The 17,700-nt window shown below is 51.3% G+C and overlaps 1 long non-coding RNA gene across 1 annotated transcript; it reads left to right on the forward strand.

The window, feature by feature from the left end:
* The first annotated feature begins 8,854 nt into the window (after positions 1-8,854).
* LOC113610117 (uncharacterized) lies at positions 8,855-13,925 on the forward strand. The gene is made up of 3 exons (XR_003428961.1): positions 8,855-8,965; positions 10,116-10,229; positions 10,755-13,925. It is a non-coding gene; the product is annotated as an uncharacterized LOC113610117 (long non-coding RNA).
* The last annotated feature ends 3,775 nt before the right edge of the window (positions 13,926-17,700 follow it).

Below are 17,700 nucleotides of genomic sequence, written 5' to 3' on the forward strand. Positions count from 1 at the left end.
GCTGACCAGACTGCTTCAATTGTGGCAGTTCGAGCATCCTTTTTTTTTTTAAGATTTTTTTTTAATGTGGACCATTTTTAAAGTCTTTACTGAATTTGTTACAATATTGCTTCTGTTTTATGTTTTGGTGGGGTTTTTTTGGCCGCAAGGCATGTGGGATCCTAGCTCCCCGACCAGGGATCGAACCCACACTCTCTGCGTTGGAAGGCAAAGTCTTAACCACTGGACGGCCAGGGAAGTCCCTTGAGCATCTTTCTTAAGCACTTAGGTGACTGTCAGGCTCCTGCTCTGGTACTAGGCCTACGCTGGATTCGGGAGGAAGCACCACATGCATTAGTAATGCTGTGATGTTGATTTGTAAATCCCTAGGGTCAAGCATGTTGCCTGGGAAAGACCCTGTGGCCGTTGGGTTCACAGGCTGTGGTCTTGCCCTGGCCCTCTAGACTTGGAGGACGGAGGGCTGCATCATTGCCTCTGCCTCCAGAGAGCTCAGTCCCTCTTGTAAAGGCTCACAAATACCTATTTAAACAGCTTTTTGAGATTCCGCTGGAAGCCCTTCCTAGCTGTGCCCCCAGCTACAGGAAGTTCTCCCCATGTTGTGTGGTAGACGTGCAAGTCAAGCCCTTATGAATATGGTTTTTGTTGGAAAAAGGCACGGAGTGCAGCAGACACTGATTGGGTGACCACATGTTTCATAGGCCTCTTCCCAGACACAGGGGTTGAATATTGACTTGTCTAAGCCAATCATGCAATTCCATTTCCTTGTCATAGGGCATGTGATACAACCTTGGCCAACAAGAGTCTTCTGAGAAAGTTTTTATCCATTAAAAGGAATACAAGTCAGGGATTCATCTCTTCCTGCTTTTGATTGTTGCCAAATGTGGATGTGATGCTTGGCACCACTGCAGCCACCATGTGACCGTGAGGAAAAAGCCCAAAGAATTCCAGAGTCTTAACTTGGTCAGGTCATTGAATTAATCAACTTTGAAACCACCCTCCTTCTGGACTTCTTGTCAGATGAGACAACAAACCCCATGTTTGAAAGCTACTTTTAGCAGGAAATTCTGTTTCTTGCGGGCGGAAGCATCCTAGTTTGTAGCAGTGGCCCAACATACAGCTTTGAGTGAAAGGGCCCAGGGACACAGGGTAGCATTAGCCAGGATATCAATCACAAACTGGCATTATCCACATCTAGAGCAGTGAACTGCCATATGCTCAGCGCTGGCGCACAAGATGAATCCAGGGGCCATCCTGTCATACGATGGATGAGGAAATTGAGGGTTAGGGAAGTTATAAGAATAAGACTCCACAGTTCTCTATAGTTCACAAGTTGCTTTTATATAGATCATCACACTTAATCTTTACAAAAATTCTGTTATTATCCCCATTTTACAGGTGAGTAAGCTAAAGCTGATGGGGAATATTAAACTATTAATAATTATGTTGTGTCCTACAGTTTATAAAGTGCTCTGCACATCATACTTTGTCTAATTATTACCTTTCAATCCAATCTGTAAGGTGGAAGTTTATAGATGAAGAAGGAGGCTCAGAGGGGCAGCTCACCTGGGCAACGCTCCACTAAGCTCCAGGGATGCTCTTCCTACACCTGTGGTTCTCACGGACCAGGCCCCAGACCAGCAGCCTCAGCATCACCAGACAACTTGCTAGAGATGCCAATTATGGGGCTCCACCCAGACTCACTGAATCAGAAGCTCCAGGGTGGAGCCCAGCCATCTCTTACCAAGACCTCCAGGTGATTCTGATGCACACTCACGTTTGCTTTGCACCACAACTGTCTCTTTGGTGAACGGTCCAAAGTTGCCCCGCCCAGTGAGCCAGGGGTCTCCGGCAAGAGTCAAGGGCTCTTTCTAATACAGAAAACTGAGACGAAACCAAAAAAAGAGAGAATATGGACCCCGAACCATAAAGATAACGGCGAAGATCACAACTGTTGCCCTAAGACTATATAATCATGACTCATACACTGTGCTATTGAGAGAAGATTGTCCTTCAACCCGGAAGAAAATATCTTGGTATTCATAAGCAGAGGCAATACTATTGTGCACCTCACATAGTAGACTAACAGAACTTAAGAATCCCAGCCAGTGGAACGCCCAACAATATATACCGCCCAAAAGAGCTGAACATTCTTCAGAAACGGGTCCATAATTTGGTGCAGAGAAGAGATGATAAATACGGATAAATTACTATGCACCAGCCGTTTACAAATGTGATGTCATCTAAGCTCTAACAATCCTTCCTGGTAGGTATAATCCTGCCACGTTATCTTTAAAGAACCTGGGGCTCAGAAAGCTTAAATAACTCGCCCGAGATTCACTCGGTTAATGAGTGGTGAAATCACTATTCAAATAAAGGTCCGGTTTTCTCCAAATTCGGAAGTCTTTTGGCGGCTTCACTTTATTATTGATTGTGCTACATCTGGGAGGAAACCTTTCAAAGCAGCTCACACCCAGCACCGATGTCTCGTCTGCAAACTTGAGGTTGGCTAGGTCCCCACGGAGGCTCCTCTTAGCCTTCTTGGCTTCCACGTGCCCACTCCCACAACTCTCCACCTTGTGCCCCTGCCTCCCGTCCCAGGGGTCAGGGACTGCATCACGACCGTTTTTGTAACCCTCACGGCGATTCTTTCAATGATTCCTTCAAGTACCTTTAGACATTGATGTTGGGGGAAAGCCCTGCTCCTTGGGGGATGCTGGCGTTAAAAGGAACAATGTCCTCCCAGCGTGACCCCCGTGCCTCTGGCCACTGCCAGACAAATGAACCCATGATCTGAGCCAGAGTGAACATTCTTTGAGTTCCTGTGTAGTTGGCTTGTGTCAGCCAAGCACCTCCTGTAAGCCACAGGGTGGTTGCTCAAGAGATATTGTTCACAGATTGATTTACTGACTAATTTATACGACATGCTTATCCAATGACATAGGGATCTTGGAGGGAGTTCAGAGGAAAATCACCAATATGATTAAAGGATTGGAAAATGTGCTTTACAGGGAAAGGTTACAGGGACTGACTGGGGTTACTGAACTTGGAGCTCGGGAGCTGCTGAGCGCTACGTGCACACACCGTCTTGCTGGAAAGAAGCGATGGCTGGTCACGTCTAACCAAGTCTCTTCCCACCTGGGAACCAGGGCCAAGAGGTCAGGGCTACCACGTGGCCAGCCAGAGCAGGGCTGGGCATTGTGGTTGCTGGTAGCAACGATCTCTCCCCGACGCCAGGTCTCCCCAGCAGCACACGCACACATGCACAAACACAAGGACACCCGTGCACATACGCACACGTGCAGGCTCACATACCCGCCCCCCCCACAGACATGCATTTAAGCACCGAGGTGCTGAAAATAGCAACAAGCTCTTCTTTCCCCCCAAGGTTGGCCGAGGCAAGCAGGCCCGTCCCAGGTCTCCGTAACTGATAAGAGGAATTCGGGATGACGTCGACACGTCTAAGAGGGCACACAGGGGACAACATGGGTTGCACTTCTCTGGAGGCTGCCCCAAGCGGGGTGTTTGCACTATCTGAGGGATGCTTCTGGATGAAGGAAGGACCTGATGCCCTCCCAGGGCCCCCTCCATGGTCACACCGCAGAGAGGCAGTGGCTTTTGCCCTTCCCCTTCCCGTGGAGCAGATGCCTCCTCTCTGGAGGGAGCCGTCAGCGGGGGCGTGGGGAAAGTGCAGACCCGAGGCACAGGGACAGTTTGTGGCAGTCACGCCGGGCTTGGCCCTCACTGGTCGAGAGCCCTCTGCCAATCACCCCACTCCCCCGGCCTTGGTCTCTTTGTCGGCAAACCCAGGACAGGAGGATGGTACTTGCCTCGCCCAGGGGTGAAGTGAAAAGAGCAACGAGGAGGAAAGAGGGTAGAGGCAGACCCGGGTTTGGCTTTGTGGCCTTTACGTAACTTAATCTCTCTGCGCCTCCCTACCTTCTTCTGTAGAAGTGGGCGCAGTGATGCTAGCCTTGAGGCCAGAAAATTCAAAGAAGCGATGTCTGGGGACCCTGACCCACTCCTTTCACTCTCTCTGTTGCCCTGGCTCCAGATCCTCTGAGAAGCAAGGATGCCCCGACTGCCACATAGGGGTTCTCCCCCTGAAGGGGTTGAGGGGCAGCCCCGCTTCTCCAGGAGCCCGAGAGGGTCCTCGGGAGGGATTTCTCCCTCTCTGGCTCCAGCGACTGCATTGTTCCCCCTCCAGGTCCAGGTTGTTGAACCAGACAGGCTATGATACTAACATCCTGTAAGTCAACGTGCAGGAACCTGCATCTCAGCAGCGCCGGGTTTCAACATGACCAGCCCAGCAGGCGGGGGAAGGGACCCAGTCTTGCATCACACAAGCATCCCACTCGGGACGCCTGTCCCGGAGACTCAGGCAGAAGCGCCTCCCTATTGGCTGTGACTTCCCAGACCCAGATGCTCTGCCCCTCGGGTTACTGACCCTATGGGACACCAACGGCTACCTACTCACCATCCTCTGGGGGGCACAAGGGCACGGCCGGCTCCCCTGAGTCCTCTGAGCCCCAGGGAAACGTCCAGCGGAGGGAAGTCAGGCCAGTGTGGGTGCCTCCCCTCTCCCGGCCGTGGTTCAGCCTCCTGGGGCCACGGGGCTGGTGGTCCTCCTCTGGAACATCCTCACGGCCGCTCTCCTTGGCCCGAGAGCCCAGAGCCCCAGCCCCACAGAGCAGGCGTCCTGCCTACTCTGAGACCAGACACCCGGCAGCTCTCCCCAGAAGAGAGCTGGATTATGACAAACCCAGAGAGGATTAGGGGGAAGCCATCTGCAGAGGGAATAATTCGCTTAGTGGGCTACACAGATTTTTCCTGGCCCTCTGCCCAAGGGTACACTCTTCAAGACAGTGAAACGCAGCCTGTGGGTTTGCAGAGGAGCCCTCCATGCACCAGGTGTACCAGGGTCTCCCCCCTGCCTGATTCCAGCTGCCCGCGTGGGCCACAAGCAGCCTGTGCTGGCAGGGGACACTGGGGTACCCCACGGAAACACCAGTCCTGAGTAGAGGACACTAGGGGAAAAAGATAACTGGCTGGTTTCCATAACCCTGAATAAAGCAGAAAAGGAAATACGATGCTGTCGCATGAGACAGGAATTAGGTGCATGGAGGCCTGAAAGAACCAGCTGACAATTAAACCCATCCGTCAGCTGTCTCCTCTACCAATGCTGAGTAACCAGTTTCCCCTGGGAGGACCGTCCTCACTAATTTAGACTCAATTGATCATTTTGGCTTCACGTTGGCAACGCTTTGGGGGAAGCCTGGAATTTTCCAATCCACCCTCTCTGAGACCAGGAAATGATGCTTTCCTAGGATATCGTGTTTAGGTGGCGCAGGGTTGCCTATAGGCAGGGATGCACTATGGGATCTGAAGCCTGGAAGTTTCCTCACTGGAAATTAATCAGGTTCATGAGGCACCTGTGGAAACGACTGGGCCTGAGAGTCCTGGGTCGTCAAGAGGCAAAGAGCCACTGTGCGATCAACATCAACATGCCTGACAAATTCTGCAAACAGGATATTCAAGGCTTGCTTCTGGCTGACGGATACAGCAGTTCAGTCCAAACAACCACATATGAGGGGATGTGGGTTACAGGATGATGGAGATCACTCCCTGAGAAACAGAACCAATAAGGTACCTATAGACATGCAGAAAGACACACAGAAAGAGAGTGACAAGGAAGGGCTGGCTCACGCACCTACGGAGGCTGAGAAGTCCCGTGATCTGCTGTCTGCCAGCAGGAGAACTGATGGTCTAGTTTCAGTCTAAGCCTGAAGACCTGAGAACGAGGAGAGCTGATGGAGTAAGTCTTGGTCTGAGACTGAAGACCCAAGAACCGGAAGCACCAATGTGCAAGATGGGTGTCTCAACGCAAACAGAGAGAACACGTTCACCTTTCCTCCGCCAGTCTGTTGGGGCCCTCAGCAGACTGGACGGTGCCCACTGCATTGGTGAGGTCAATCTGCTGCCCTCGGTGTACCGATTCAAACGCTAATCTCTTCCAGAAACACACCCAGAAATGACGTTTTACCAGCTATCTGGGCATCTCTTACCCAGTCAAGGTGACACATACAGTTAGCCAACACACTGCACGTTCCCAAGTAATTTTAATAAGTTAAAACAAACACAAGCGTCACTGGCTAAGCTCCACATGCTTCATGCAAAGTGCAGAATATGGGTGGCACAAAGAAATTTCAGGTGGTGTGTGTTGGCTCACGTCTGTTGAGCACCTGAGAAGTGGACAACATTCATTGGTGTTCAATAACTGTCAATTCATCTGAACATATGAATAAGCACGTAAGGATAATCAAACCATTCACTGGCTTTCTTTTCCCCCACCCCCAGAGGAATGTAGGAAATCATTGCAAGCGGAAGGAAAATGTAATCTGTTCAATGTCCACATTTGATTCACATACGTGAACCAAGTGACCTCTAAGTGGAGTGACCATATAGTTTATCAGCGGAACCAAGACACTTTGGGGAGGGAAAGAGGAAATGATCAATTACTTTGGGACGACAGGAGTGAACAAGGACTGTCCTGGGCAATTTGGACCTAGGGCTACCCTACCTAAAAGAACAACCATGTGTAAATATCTATGATTCCATGAGTTGTGTGGTCAGATAGATTTTGTCCTACAGAGAACCGATTTAAATTACTCAAAGCTGTAAAAAGGTCACTAGAATTTTGTGCCCGACCCTCAGAAGCCTTTGAATCAATCAAAGCCTCGATATAGTCGTAAGGGATTCACGACTATATAGGTTTCTAAGATCCTTACTATGTTCCTACTGCCTCTTTAGCCGCTATTTAAGGGGCAAAGAAATCTTAGATAAGCTCACATCAAATTGTAGAGACAAGAGACAAGCAAGCCAAAGTTAACTATCAATCCCAGCATTCGACAACCATCTGACTGGCCCAAAGCAGAGCACGCCAAGTGAGTATTAGACACAGGAAGTGCCAGAAAGACTAGCGTGATCGGGAAGGTTTCACAGAGGAGGATGCCATTCTTGAAACATACAAAAGAGAGGAAACTCTGACCCAGATTATATGCATGCATGAATTCACATGCTCCCCTCCAAGTTCATAGCCATGAGAGATAAAACGAAAAAAAAAAAACCAAAAAGGTATAGCTGGGCTACGGAAAAAAAAAAAAAGACAAACATTTCTTTTGCTCCAAATTAGAAGAAAAACATGAAGCAGTGATTACTCCTGAAACCATAGGCTGGCTGGGCTCACCCACTCTTCCTAGGAAAACAAAGCTATAAAACGTAATGCTGAGCCCCAGGGTCAGGGTATGACTTTATGGCAGTGGATCTCCACTTATAAAGCAGGGGCTGCCCCCAGCGGACATGTGGCAATGGTTAGAGACATTCTTGCTGTCACAGCTGGAGGGGAGGTAGCTACTGGCATCTGGGGGGTTAGACCAGGATACTGCCAAACATCCTACAATGTACAGAATAGTCCCCCATGACAAAGAATTATCCAGCCCAAAAGGTCAGCAGTGCTGGAGATGAGAAGTGATTGGCCTAATAAGTGGAGAGGGGAGGGGCCTCCTTACTGGTGACTGGGTCTGGGATATCCCCAATATCATTGTAGGACAAGAACTCTAAAAATGTCATGACTAGTTCTGACTGGAGACCAAGAAGCACATGAAGACAGTCATAAAACTACTACACGGGGAGGGGCAGCAGCGAGAGAGGGAGAGAAGACAAAGCAAAAACAAACCTCCCGGGCTTCCCTGGTGGCGCAGTGGTTGAGAGTCCGCCTGCCGATGCAGGGGACACGGGTTCGTGCCCCGGTCCAGGAAGATCCCACATGCCGTGGAGCAGCTGGGCCCGTGGGCCATGGCCGCTGAGCCTGTGCATCCGGAGCCTGGGCTCCGCAACGGGAGAGGCCACAACAGTGAGAGGCCTGCGTACTGCAAAAAAAAAAAAAAACAAACCTCCCCCCCAAGGTAAACCTGCAAACCAAAATTTAAAAGCGTAAGACAAATACAGTGTAAGGAAAGACACAGATGACAAAAATCAGCAATTAGAACATGAATTCACTCCAGATGAAACTAATTCCATGAGACAGTCTGACAAAGACTTTAAAATAGACATTATCTGGGCTTCCTGGGTGGCGCAGTGCTTAATAATCCGCCTGCCAATGCAGGGGACACGGGTTCGAGCCCTGGTCCAGGAAGATCCTACCTGCCGCAGAGCAACTAAGCCTGTGCACCACAACCGCTGAGCCTGTGCTCTAGAGCCGGCATGCCACAACTACTGAAGCCCGCGTGCCACAACTACTGAAGTCCGTGTGCCTACAGCCCGTGCTCTGCAACAAGAGAAACCACCGCAATGAGAAGCCCGTGCACCGCAGCGAAGAGTAGCCCCCGCTCGCCACAACTAGAGAAAGCCCGCGTGCAGCAACAAAGACCCAACGCAGCCAAAAATAAATAAGATAAAATAAACAAATTAAAAAGAAAAAAGGCTTAAAAAAAAATAGGCATTATCTGGAGCTAAAGCAGTTGATGAGAGAACTCCAGAGAAGACAGGCTTTGTAATTACTATATAGCAGCCACCGATCCTGAAAAGTTAACTGACTTTGCCAAGGTCATTTGGCTGGTATGCAGCAGATCCAGAATTTGGATCCAGGCAGTTTGGCATCAGCCTCCCTGGGTCTCACCCCTGTGCTCTGCCTTCCGTAGAGAGAGCAGCTTATGCCCAAAGAAGGAATGATCTTCTTACAGGAGCAGGAAGAGAGTGAAGGGTCATAAGGGAACGAGGAAGGAGGACTGAAGAAGCAGCAGAGTCCAGCATCAGGAGAACCAAGAAAAGCACGTTTCAGGTGTGAAGGAGGAGTAATCCAGTGAAGGCAGTCGAGACGTCAAGGAGAAGAAAGGTGGGGGGATGAGCAGTCCTGGTTGCGGGCAGGCAGTTCAGAAAGCCTTGGCGAACCTCACGAGAGACACCGCGGGTGAGAGCAGGGTGGGAAAACAGAGGCGGGGGCTACAGAGAGTTTCTATTAGGGAGTTTGCCGGTGAAAGGCAGGAAAGGAGGTGGTGGCCAGAGGGGACAGCCTGACGGCAGAAGGCACCAGCCAATGAAGGGGAAAGACGGAGGAGGCAGGAGGGAGGGGACAGTGAGAGGAGGGGTAACCGCTCGCCAGTGGGACCTGGGACCGGCATGTGAATTCTGCTACAGACCATTCAGACAGGTGGGAGAGACCTCTGTGGGTTTGTGTGTCCCCAGAACTGGGACTGCTGCACCTCCTGACTGCCATTCCTCCTGGGTGCCCGTCCCCGTCATGCCAGCACCAGACCAAGCTCGGGCCTCTCTGGGCCACCCTCCTTCCCTCATGGGCATTGCACACGCTGCCCCACATGGCCCTTGAGCTCACTCTTCTTTGCACAGAGGATGCTGCCCTGCCCCATGCATAGTGTTCTCTGAGCTCGACAGCTCTGCCTCATCCACCTTTTCGTGGAGTGAACCCTCCACTTCCTCGCTGTCACTGCAGCCCTGCTCTCCTAATGTCCTCAAGGGACTCCGCGTCACCCCCTCGCCCTCCCAGGGATGGGGCTGATCTTCCACAAAACTGTGGCCTCCAGACCGCATTTCTCACCATGGTGCAAATCCCCTTTTCCCTTTGCGGGGCTCACCACCCGTCCTGTCTGGCCTCGTGCACTGTCTTCCTCAGTCCCCTTAGGCACCTTTGATGGAGACTCTCCCTCCCGTTCCAGTCTAGCCACCGTGCCCAGAGACTGGGTTGTCTGTGTGGCACCCAGCCCACAACCTGGCCTCAAATCCCCTTGACTCGATCCCCTGTGTCTACACCCCACCTCACCAGCTCACTGCCCAGGCCTAGTCCCTCATTCCAGGCTCAGCTCCGGAAAACTCAGTGCTGTGGGGTGAGTCTGGGCCCCGGCCATCAGGCCCTGGCTCTTCCTCTCCCCCTCCCACCGCCTCTGCTCTTCACTCTCAGCTGACCTTTGCCACCCTCCCCGATCCCGTCACCCCTTCCCAGCTCCACTTTGCTTTGCACTCGCCCAGAGTCCACGGGGCGTGGCTTCAGCCACTCTCTTGCTGATCAGTCCAGCCACCTCCTTCCTCTTTTTTTCCACCTCCAGGGGTTGGAATCTTCTGGAGGAATTCACTCTTTCCTATGGATGACTCCGAACCCAAGTCACTGTCTGCACTGACCTCTGACCAGGGCAAAAGGATCTGGGCTCTTCGTTCACAGGGTTAGCGTTACTTCTCTTGCTGCGTGCCCCTCCCACCAGCATCTCAGCCTCTGCCGTCCCCGCCACAGTCTCCTCTCCAAAAGAGGCCCTCAGGGAAGCTTCAGACCCCGACCGAGCGCATTCACCCAGAGTGGTAAAGGCTCTGACTGAGTCACATTTTCCACAGTGCGGGGTCCAGGGATGCAGGGTTATCCTTGTATCCGTCACTGTCCTGCTCTCTACAGCTGTTCTTCCGGACTTCTTATCCCACCAGCCGGACCCCCTCCCTGCCCCCTCCCCCTCGGTGATGACATCATCTTTGCCCCGTTACTGTAACGTGAAAACCAGACTGGGGTCACTCTCCTCTCAGAGAAGTTAAGCTCCAAGCCCATCTCATGTAGACGGGAAGCTCAGCGCCTCGCCCCACATCTCTGGAGGGATTTGGGGGCTAGGTCTTTCATCTCGTTGCTCCTGAGTCTCATTTACTGTGGCTAAATTCCCAATATTGCTGAGTGGCTTTCGAGTTGCTACCTGTCTCTATCCCAGGTTGATCTTGATTCTTCCACAACCGGCTTATCGTGCATAATAGATGTCTGTGGCCTTGGAAAAGGTAAGGAATGGCAGTCGGGTTCCTCGCAGCCCAGCGAGGGAGGCCATTCTGAAGTGGCTCTGACACACCCCTTGGTCCTCACTGCCCCCCACCACTGAGGACCTTCCTTGATGACCTCTCCCCAGACCCCAGCTTCCTCCATCGTGTCCTCTGCCCCAACCTTCTGGACCACCCCCCAGATCCCTCACCTCTCCTGCCTCTGAGGTCCTGCCACTCCTATTTTTTCCAGCCAATGCGCCCTCATCCCAGGCAGAAAGGTCTTGTTGCTATGGCAGGAGGGATTGATTGCCCACTCTCTTCCTTGCCAACAGAACCCCACTCTTTGGGATTGAATACTGAGAGTCCAGCCACTTTCCATGCACAGCCATCTAGCAATCATGTGGCCTCTGTCCTCAGCTCCAGCATTCCCCACGGCCATCTTTCCACAACCAAAGAGGCTCATTAAAAGCTATTAAAAAAATCCCTCCCCAAGAGGTTACCCCGGGCTCTAAGGCTAACTTCCACATTTCTCGTTCCCACGTTGAAATTAGGGTTGTGTGGTGTGTTGTGGTGTGAAATTCGGGCCTCAGCCTTCCGTCAGGACCCCACACCCGCACCTCACCATTTTCTATCTTATCATCCACCCACTTCCCCAGGCTTAGGAGAAGAAGGGCTCTCCCAACCTCCCCTGCCCAGCTAACCTACCAGACCCCTCCTCTCTCTGCACCGAGCTGCAGTTCCCTGTTATTCCCACTCTGTCTCTGGCAGAGCCTTTCCTCCAGGAAGCTGTCCCCATCTGGACTGGGGTCCCCTCCTCTCTTCCCTCACAGCCCCCTGAGTGCCCTGTCCTCCCATTTAGATGGCATTGCTTGTGACTTGGTCTGCTCCTGCCTGAGACTGGGAGCATCTGAGGGCAAGGCGTGTGTCCATCTGTTCAACAAATACACACGGAGTGTCTGCCGCATGCCAGACACTGTTCAAGGCACAGCGTCCCCCTGGTGAGCAGAGCGAAGGCCCTGCTGTCGTGGAGATTACATTCTTGTGGGAGAAGACAGAAACATAGGAACTGATACGTGGCAGGAGGTCATTAAGTGCTGTGAAGGAAAAAGCAGAACCAGAGGCTAGAGAGAGAAGGAGGGGCGGCCCTTGGAGAGGCAGGGTGAGGGGAAGCATCTCTGAGCATGTGACCTGTGGTCAAGGCTGGAGTGAAGTGAGCTGGCCAAGCAGACACCTGGAGGAGAGCCTCCGGGACAGAGGCAAGAAAAAGTCTAAAAGCCCCGAGGCTTAGAGGGTCCAGCAGTGCGGATAAAGCAAAGGAGAATGAGTGCGATGGGCTGGGTGAGGGAGTCAGGGGCCGTGTCAGAGCAGACATTGGAGGCTGTCTCTGCATCCTTTCACACTTTTAACAGGATGGCTACTCTCCTGTGCTCCATGAACATTCTTGGAGTGAATGAATGAGCGAACGCTTAGAATCATGCTGAGGTTTACTAACATGCTGAGGTGTCCTAAAAATGACCTCTGTCCACTGTGTATCTGCCCATCCCTCTAGGGGTCCTTCCCCAGGGAAACAAAAGGTCCCCACCTGTCAAAGGGCTGCACACTCACAAAGGTTAAATCTGCCTTCCGAGAAGTGTCCACAGTAGGGTAGACTCGTTTCATCAGGATCATTTGTCCTCAGTGGGGCTCCTTTTATGTTAATGAGCAGACTTCCCATCCTCCCCAGCCCTGGAAAAATCTCCCAAGATGACTGCCTGACTGTCCCTTTCTCAGGGTCCTGCCAGGAAGTTGGACGTGCAGCTCACACTGGTGACCAGGGGACATATCCTGCAACCTGAACGCCTCCACTTCCTGGTTCTGGCAAATCGCTTTACTTGTGTGAACAAGAACGTTTCACTGCCTGGTCCATCTCATGACCTGATTTGACCCAAGTAGAGGTTCAGAAATTAGTCTCCATACACTGAGAGATTGAGTGTAGCTACACGTAACTCTAAGCCCAAATAACAGTGGCTTAAACAAGATGGGGGTGTTCTTTCCTTTCACATCACAAAAAGTCCTGAGGTCAGTACTCAGAGGCTGGTGCAGCCGACCTTGGCTATCATCAGGGCCCTGGGTTGGGATTCCCATTCACATGCTTGCAACACGACTGCTGGTGCTCCGGCAATCATCTCTGCATTCCCAACTGGAAGAAAGAAAGGGGCAAAGGACAAAAGGGCTTTTCAAAGACTGGAAAACATACGCTGTGTCACATGGCCACTCCAATTTGCAAGGTAGTCAGGGAAATGTTTTTCAGTTGTCCCTGGGAAAATTGGGCCCCTATTGGTAAGGCTAGGGGAGAATAAATATCAGACAGACCACAAAGATTATCTGCCAGGATCCACTTCTTGAGCTACCCATCAACCATAAAAACCCTTCTTCACATTCATATTCATGGCCACTAAGGGCAATGCCCTCCTTTCCATCATGTATAGATGTGGTCCCTGTGGCCCAAATTCTAAGAACTAAAAGTCAGAGTCTGCCCTAGCACAGAAGGTAACTGTCGTGAAAGCTCCCATCAAGTACAGAGAATAATGGGAAGCCCACAGCAGTCATTGGTCCATGGCAATTATGGAAAACTCTGGAACAGAACCAGTGAGGTCTCTTGGCCTTGGCCATGGTCTTTTGTCCTTGGTTAACCAGCCTGGCCAGTTGCTTCACCCTCTCCCTCTGGGAGAATCTCCCTTAAACATTTTCCCCATTGTTCTCCCCTCTGGAAGGCTCTTTCTCATCCATTTTCCCCCCCAGCTGCATCTCAGAACAGTGTTTGGGAGGATAACTTTCCATAGAAATCCACAGGCCTTAAATCCCGCCTCTTGTTTGGGTTTGGATGTTCAGGAATAGTGTTAGGGATTTAAGAATCATAGGATGTTGCAGGTCAGGCTGGGCTTCCGATGGCAAATGTCTCTCTCAAAACTTAGTTGACTTTGGTTTTAATTGCTTCCAGTCCATTCCATGTGCAAGTAACCACATGGAACCAAAAATCCTATCAAAACGTAATTTTTAGGGCTAAAGCTGCTTGCCTTTTTTTTTTTTTCTTTTTGCGGTACGCGGGCCTCTCACTGTTGTGGCCTCTCCCGTTGCGGAGCACAGGCTCCGGACGCGCAGGCTCAGCGGCCATGGCTCACGGGCCCAGCCGCTCCACGGCATATGGGATCCTCCCAGACCGGGGCACGAACCCGTGTCCCCTGCGTCGGCAGGCGGACTCTTAACCACTGTGCCACCAGGGAAGCCCCTAGGTGGCTTTTATATGGATCTCAAGGGAAATTTGAGAATGTTCCTTTTAATGAAAGAACACTGGGTGTGGCCAAAATGAGTCAAGCGCCTAGGAAAGCTCTGTCCATAGCCTGTTTTCATTCTGTCAGTATCACTTCGCGATGCTTCCAATCGTTCAACTGGCAAACATCTACTGAGTGCCTGCCACCATGCAGGCCATACACCAACCCCTGGGGCCCCAGGGGTGAAGAAGACATTGCCCATGCCTTCATGTGATAAGCAGGCTGGACGGGGAGGCAACTGTTCGGTAGAAAGGTGAACGGCCACATCATAGGGTCACGACAAAGATAGTCACAGCCATTCAACAGGCCGTGGGGCATATACCGCGGCACATAGAGTGGTGAGTAAAAGTCATCAATAAGAGGAAATGCCCTCACGTCTCACAACCTAGAGGAAACAGGCACCAGAACAAATCATCAAAATGGTTAAGTGAACACATGACGTGTAAAGTGCTGCTGCTAACGCGTTCAGGGCTACCAGACTTGTCACAGGGACCCGGGAAAGATTTCCCTGGGAAAGAGACGATTAAGCTGATACCCGAGGCACCAGAAGGATGTAGGCAGAGACACAGTAGAGGAGCTTCCAGGAAGAGAAGCAACATACGCAAAGTTCTGGAAGGAGGAGAAGAAAGGGCTGGAGAAGAAAGAAAGACCCCGATCACGGAGGGCCTTGTGAGCCCCATGAAGTCTTCGGGGGCCGCTCTACAAACAACCGTTGAGGGTTTTGAAGCAAGAAATTGACATAGTCCATTTTTAAATATCTATGTATCTGTGTGTGCAGAGAGAGGGAACAATATATCCCTATATAAAATAAAATTCAGAGATCTTAAGCAAGCAGGTTATACCAGAATAACCAACGCCCCAAACAAGATGCAGAACATTATAATCACTCTAGCAAGTTCCCCCTTGCCAATTTCCAGTCCATAAGCAGATTTTTGTTTGTTTTTGTTTACTCTGGTGACAGTGTGGAGAATAGTTGTTTGGGGTCTGGGTATGATAGTACCTAGACAAGAAAGGATGGAGGCCTATCCTTGGGTCATAGTGATGGGGGTGGAGAGAAGAGAAGGGACCCGAAAATATTTAGGAGGTAAAGTCGGCAGAACTTGGAGTGACTGGGAAGGAGGAATAGCGGGAGGAGCAGGTAAGATGACTCGCAGGTTGCTGGTTTGGGCAGCTGGAGGAACACTGAGTCAGCCTGGGGGAGAAGAGGGTCCAGAGGCTTTCTAGAAGTGCTGACACACAAGTGGAGCTTTGCAGAATCAGTAAGCGTTAACTAGGTGATCGGGGGTTAGAAGTGCATTTCAGGAAAGGGGCTCGTAAAGGAAAAGCTCAGGGACGACCCTGGGAATGAACACAAATTTGAGCACCTGGATCTAGCCTCGCTGAAGCACACACACTGAGACATTTTGGTTCTGTGAAACAATAGATCCTCACTTGGTCTAAGCCAGCTTGAGTTTCCGATGCAACAAAGAGAATTGTGACTTACAGACCACGAGGAGAACATTGAAAGGGATGGGGAAGGAAATGAGAAGGGGCTCTAGGTCTGGGACATCAAGCCCCGTCGCAGCTCTGGGACCCCAGACTTAGGAGAGAACTCAAGTAAGGGGCATCACCTGAGAGTCCAGGCATGGCGGCCATCCTGTAGGCCCTACCGCAGCATTGAAGGCTGTGACGGCTCCTGCTGGGCAGGCCCGGACTTGGAGATTCACCCCCTTGGACCACTGCATGAAGACTCCCTCTGGCAACACTCCCCAACACGAATCAGCCCCGGAGACCCCTAGAAACCTACCAAGCAGCATACCTTCTCAATCATCCATTTCTGGGGAAAGGCATCAGCATACCCCAAGCTGAGACAGAGGTTAGTGCACTTCCATTACCTAAATCTGGAAGAAATACGTCGCTTCTATGGACAGACGTCAATGTCATGCACTGTGTAAAATCTCTCACGAATATGTGGCCTGTGAACCTGGAGGACATTATGTTAAGTGAAAGAAGCTGGTCACACAAGGGCAGACACTGTATGTTCCACTGACATGAGGTCTTAGAGGACTCAGATTCATAGAGACGGGAAGCAGAATGGGACTGTCAGGGGCTGGGGGAGAGGAAAGGGAAAGGTAGTGTTTAGTGGTGACAGAGTTTCAGTTTGGGGAGTTGGGAAACTTCTGGAGATGGATGGGGGTGATGGTTGCATAGAAATGTCAACGTACTTAATGTCACTGAACTTACACTTAAAAATGGTTAAAAAAAAGTAAATTTTATGTTATGTATATTTTACCCCAATAAAAGAATTAAATTTTAAAAATAAAAAGAGAGTACATGGGATGACTCTTGAAGACGTTATGCTAAGCAAATTAAGCCAGTCATAGAGCACAAATACTGCATGACTCTATTTATATGAGATATCTGAAATAGTCAAATCATAGAATCGGAGCATAGGACGGTGGTTGTTAGGGGCTGACGGGGGGAGAGGCGGATGGGAAGTTGCTGATCGATGGGCATTAAGTATCAGGTGTGCAGGATGAATAAGTTCTAGAAATCTGCTGTATAGTAGAGTGCCTGTAGCTCTATCGTACACTTAAAATGTTTTGAGGGTAGATCTCGTGTTGTGTTCTCACCATTAGAATTTTTAAAAAGGATACATGACCTAGAAAGACAGGAGGTTGTGGACAGAACCCTGGATCATGGCAACAGGTAAGGGACCAACGGAGGCAAGGAGGTCTTCACAGAAGGCAGAGAAGGAATGGGTGGAGAGACCTAAGATCATTCAGGAGAGAGTGGCTCGTTAGAAGCCAAGAAATAAACAAATGTTCGACAGAAGCATCGGCCAGGGATGGCAAGGACAGAAGGGGACAGCGGCATAGCAACCACACATTGCAAAGGGGCACACTTGGTCCATTCGTTCCCTCCATGAGATAAACAGGGGTGTGAATGCTGCTGAAGAGGGAATGGGTAAGTTTTCCTGAGGGGCCCCAGGGATCCCCTCCCACTCCCCTTGTCCCTAGTAATCTGCGGGAGTGGAACAAAGCAACCCTAACCCAGGTCTTCCCAGCGGCAGGAGAGGCAGCGAGGGCCCTGAAGTAATACCACGAGGACAAGGAAGGTGGAGTCACGTGGCCGATGGGAATGATGGCTCTGAGTGGTTGACGTGGCAGATGCTGGGACCTCCGTGAGCTCTCACTCATGGCCAGGACCCCCCCTGGCCAGGCCCGACACCAAAGAGTCTGGGCAGGTACCAGTGGAGGCAACCCCAGGACCAGACAGCTCAGCCAGCGACTCCCCCAGAGCCCCGGGCTTTCCCCCCTGAGGCTCCTGGGCACGGAATCGGGGCTTATGGGCAGGGAGGCAGGGGGAAGCAGGACTCACCTTCCCACTTCCCACTTCCTACTGTGGAAGGAAGCGGAGAAGCGGGACCTGGCTTAGAAGGCGGGGGGTGGGACTTGGGTGGGTAGACTGTGGAGCATGGGGGACCGTGTGTGTGTGTGTGTGTGTGTGTAAAGGGAAGCCTGAGAAGGCTCACTGCCTGAAGGAGAACAGTTTATGAGGGGGAGGCTGGAGATAGGAAAGGGTTCCAGGTGGCCGAGCAGGTGTGGGGAGC

The sequence above is a fragment of the Aethalodelphis obliquidens genome, unplaced genomic scaffold (assembly GCF_003676395.1).
Source record: "Aethalodelphis obliquidens isolate GAN/ISIS:26980383/991018 unplaced genomic scaffold, ASM367639v1 scaffold61, whole genome shotgun sequence".
NCBI lineage: Eukaryota > Metazoa > Chordata > Mammalia > Artiodactyla > Delphinidae > Aethalodelphis > Aethalodelphis obliquidens.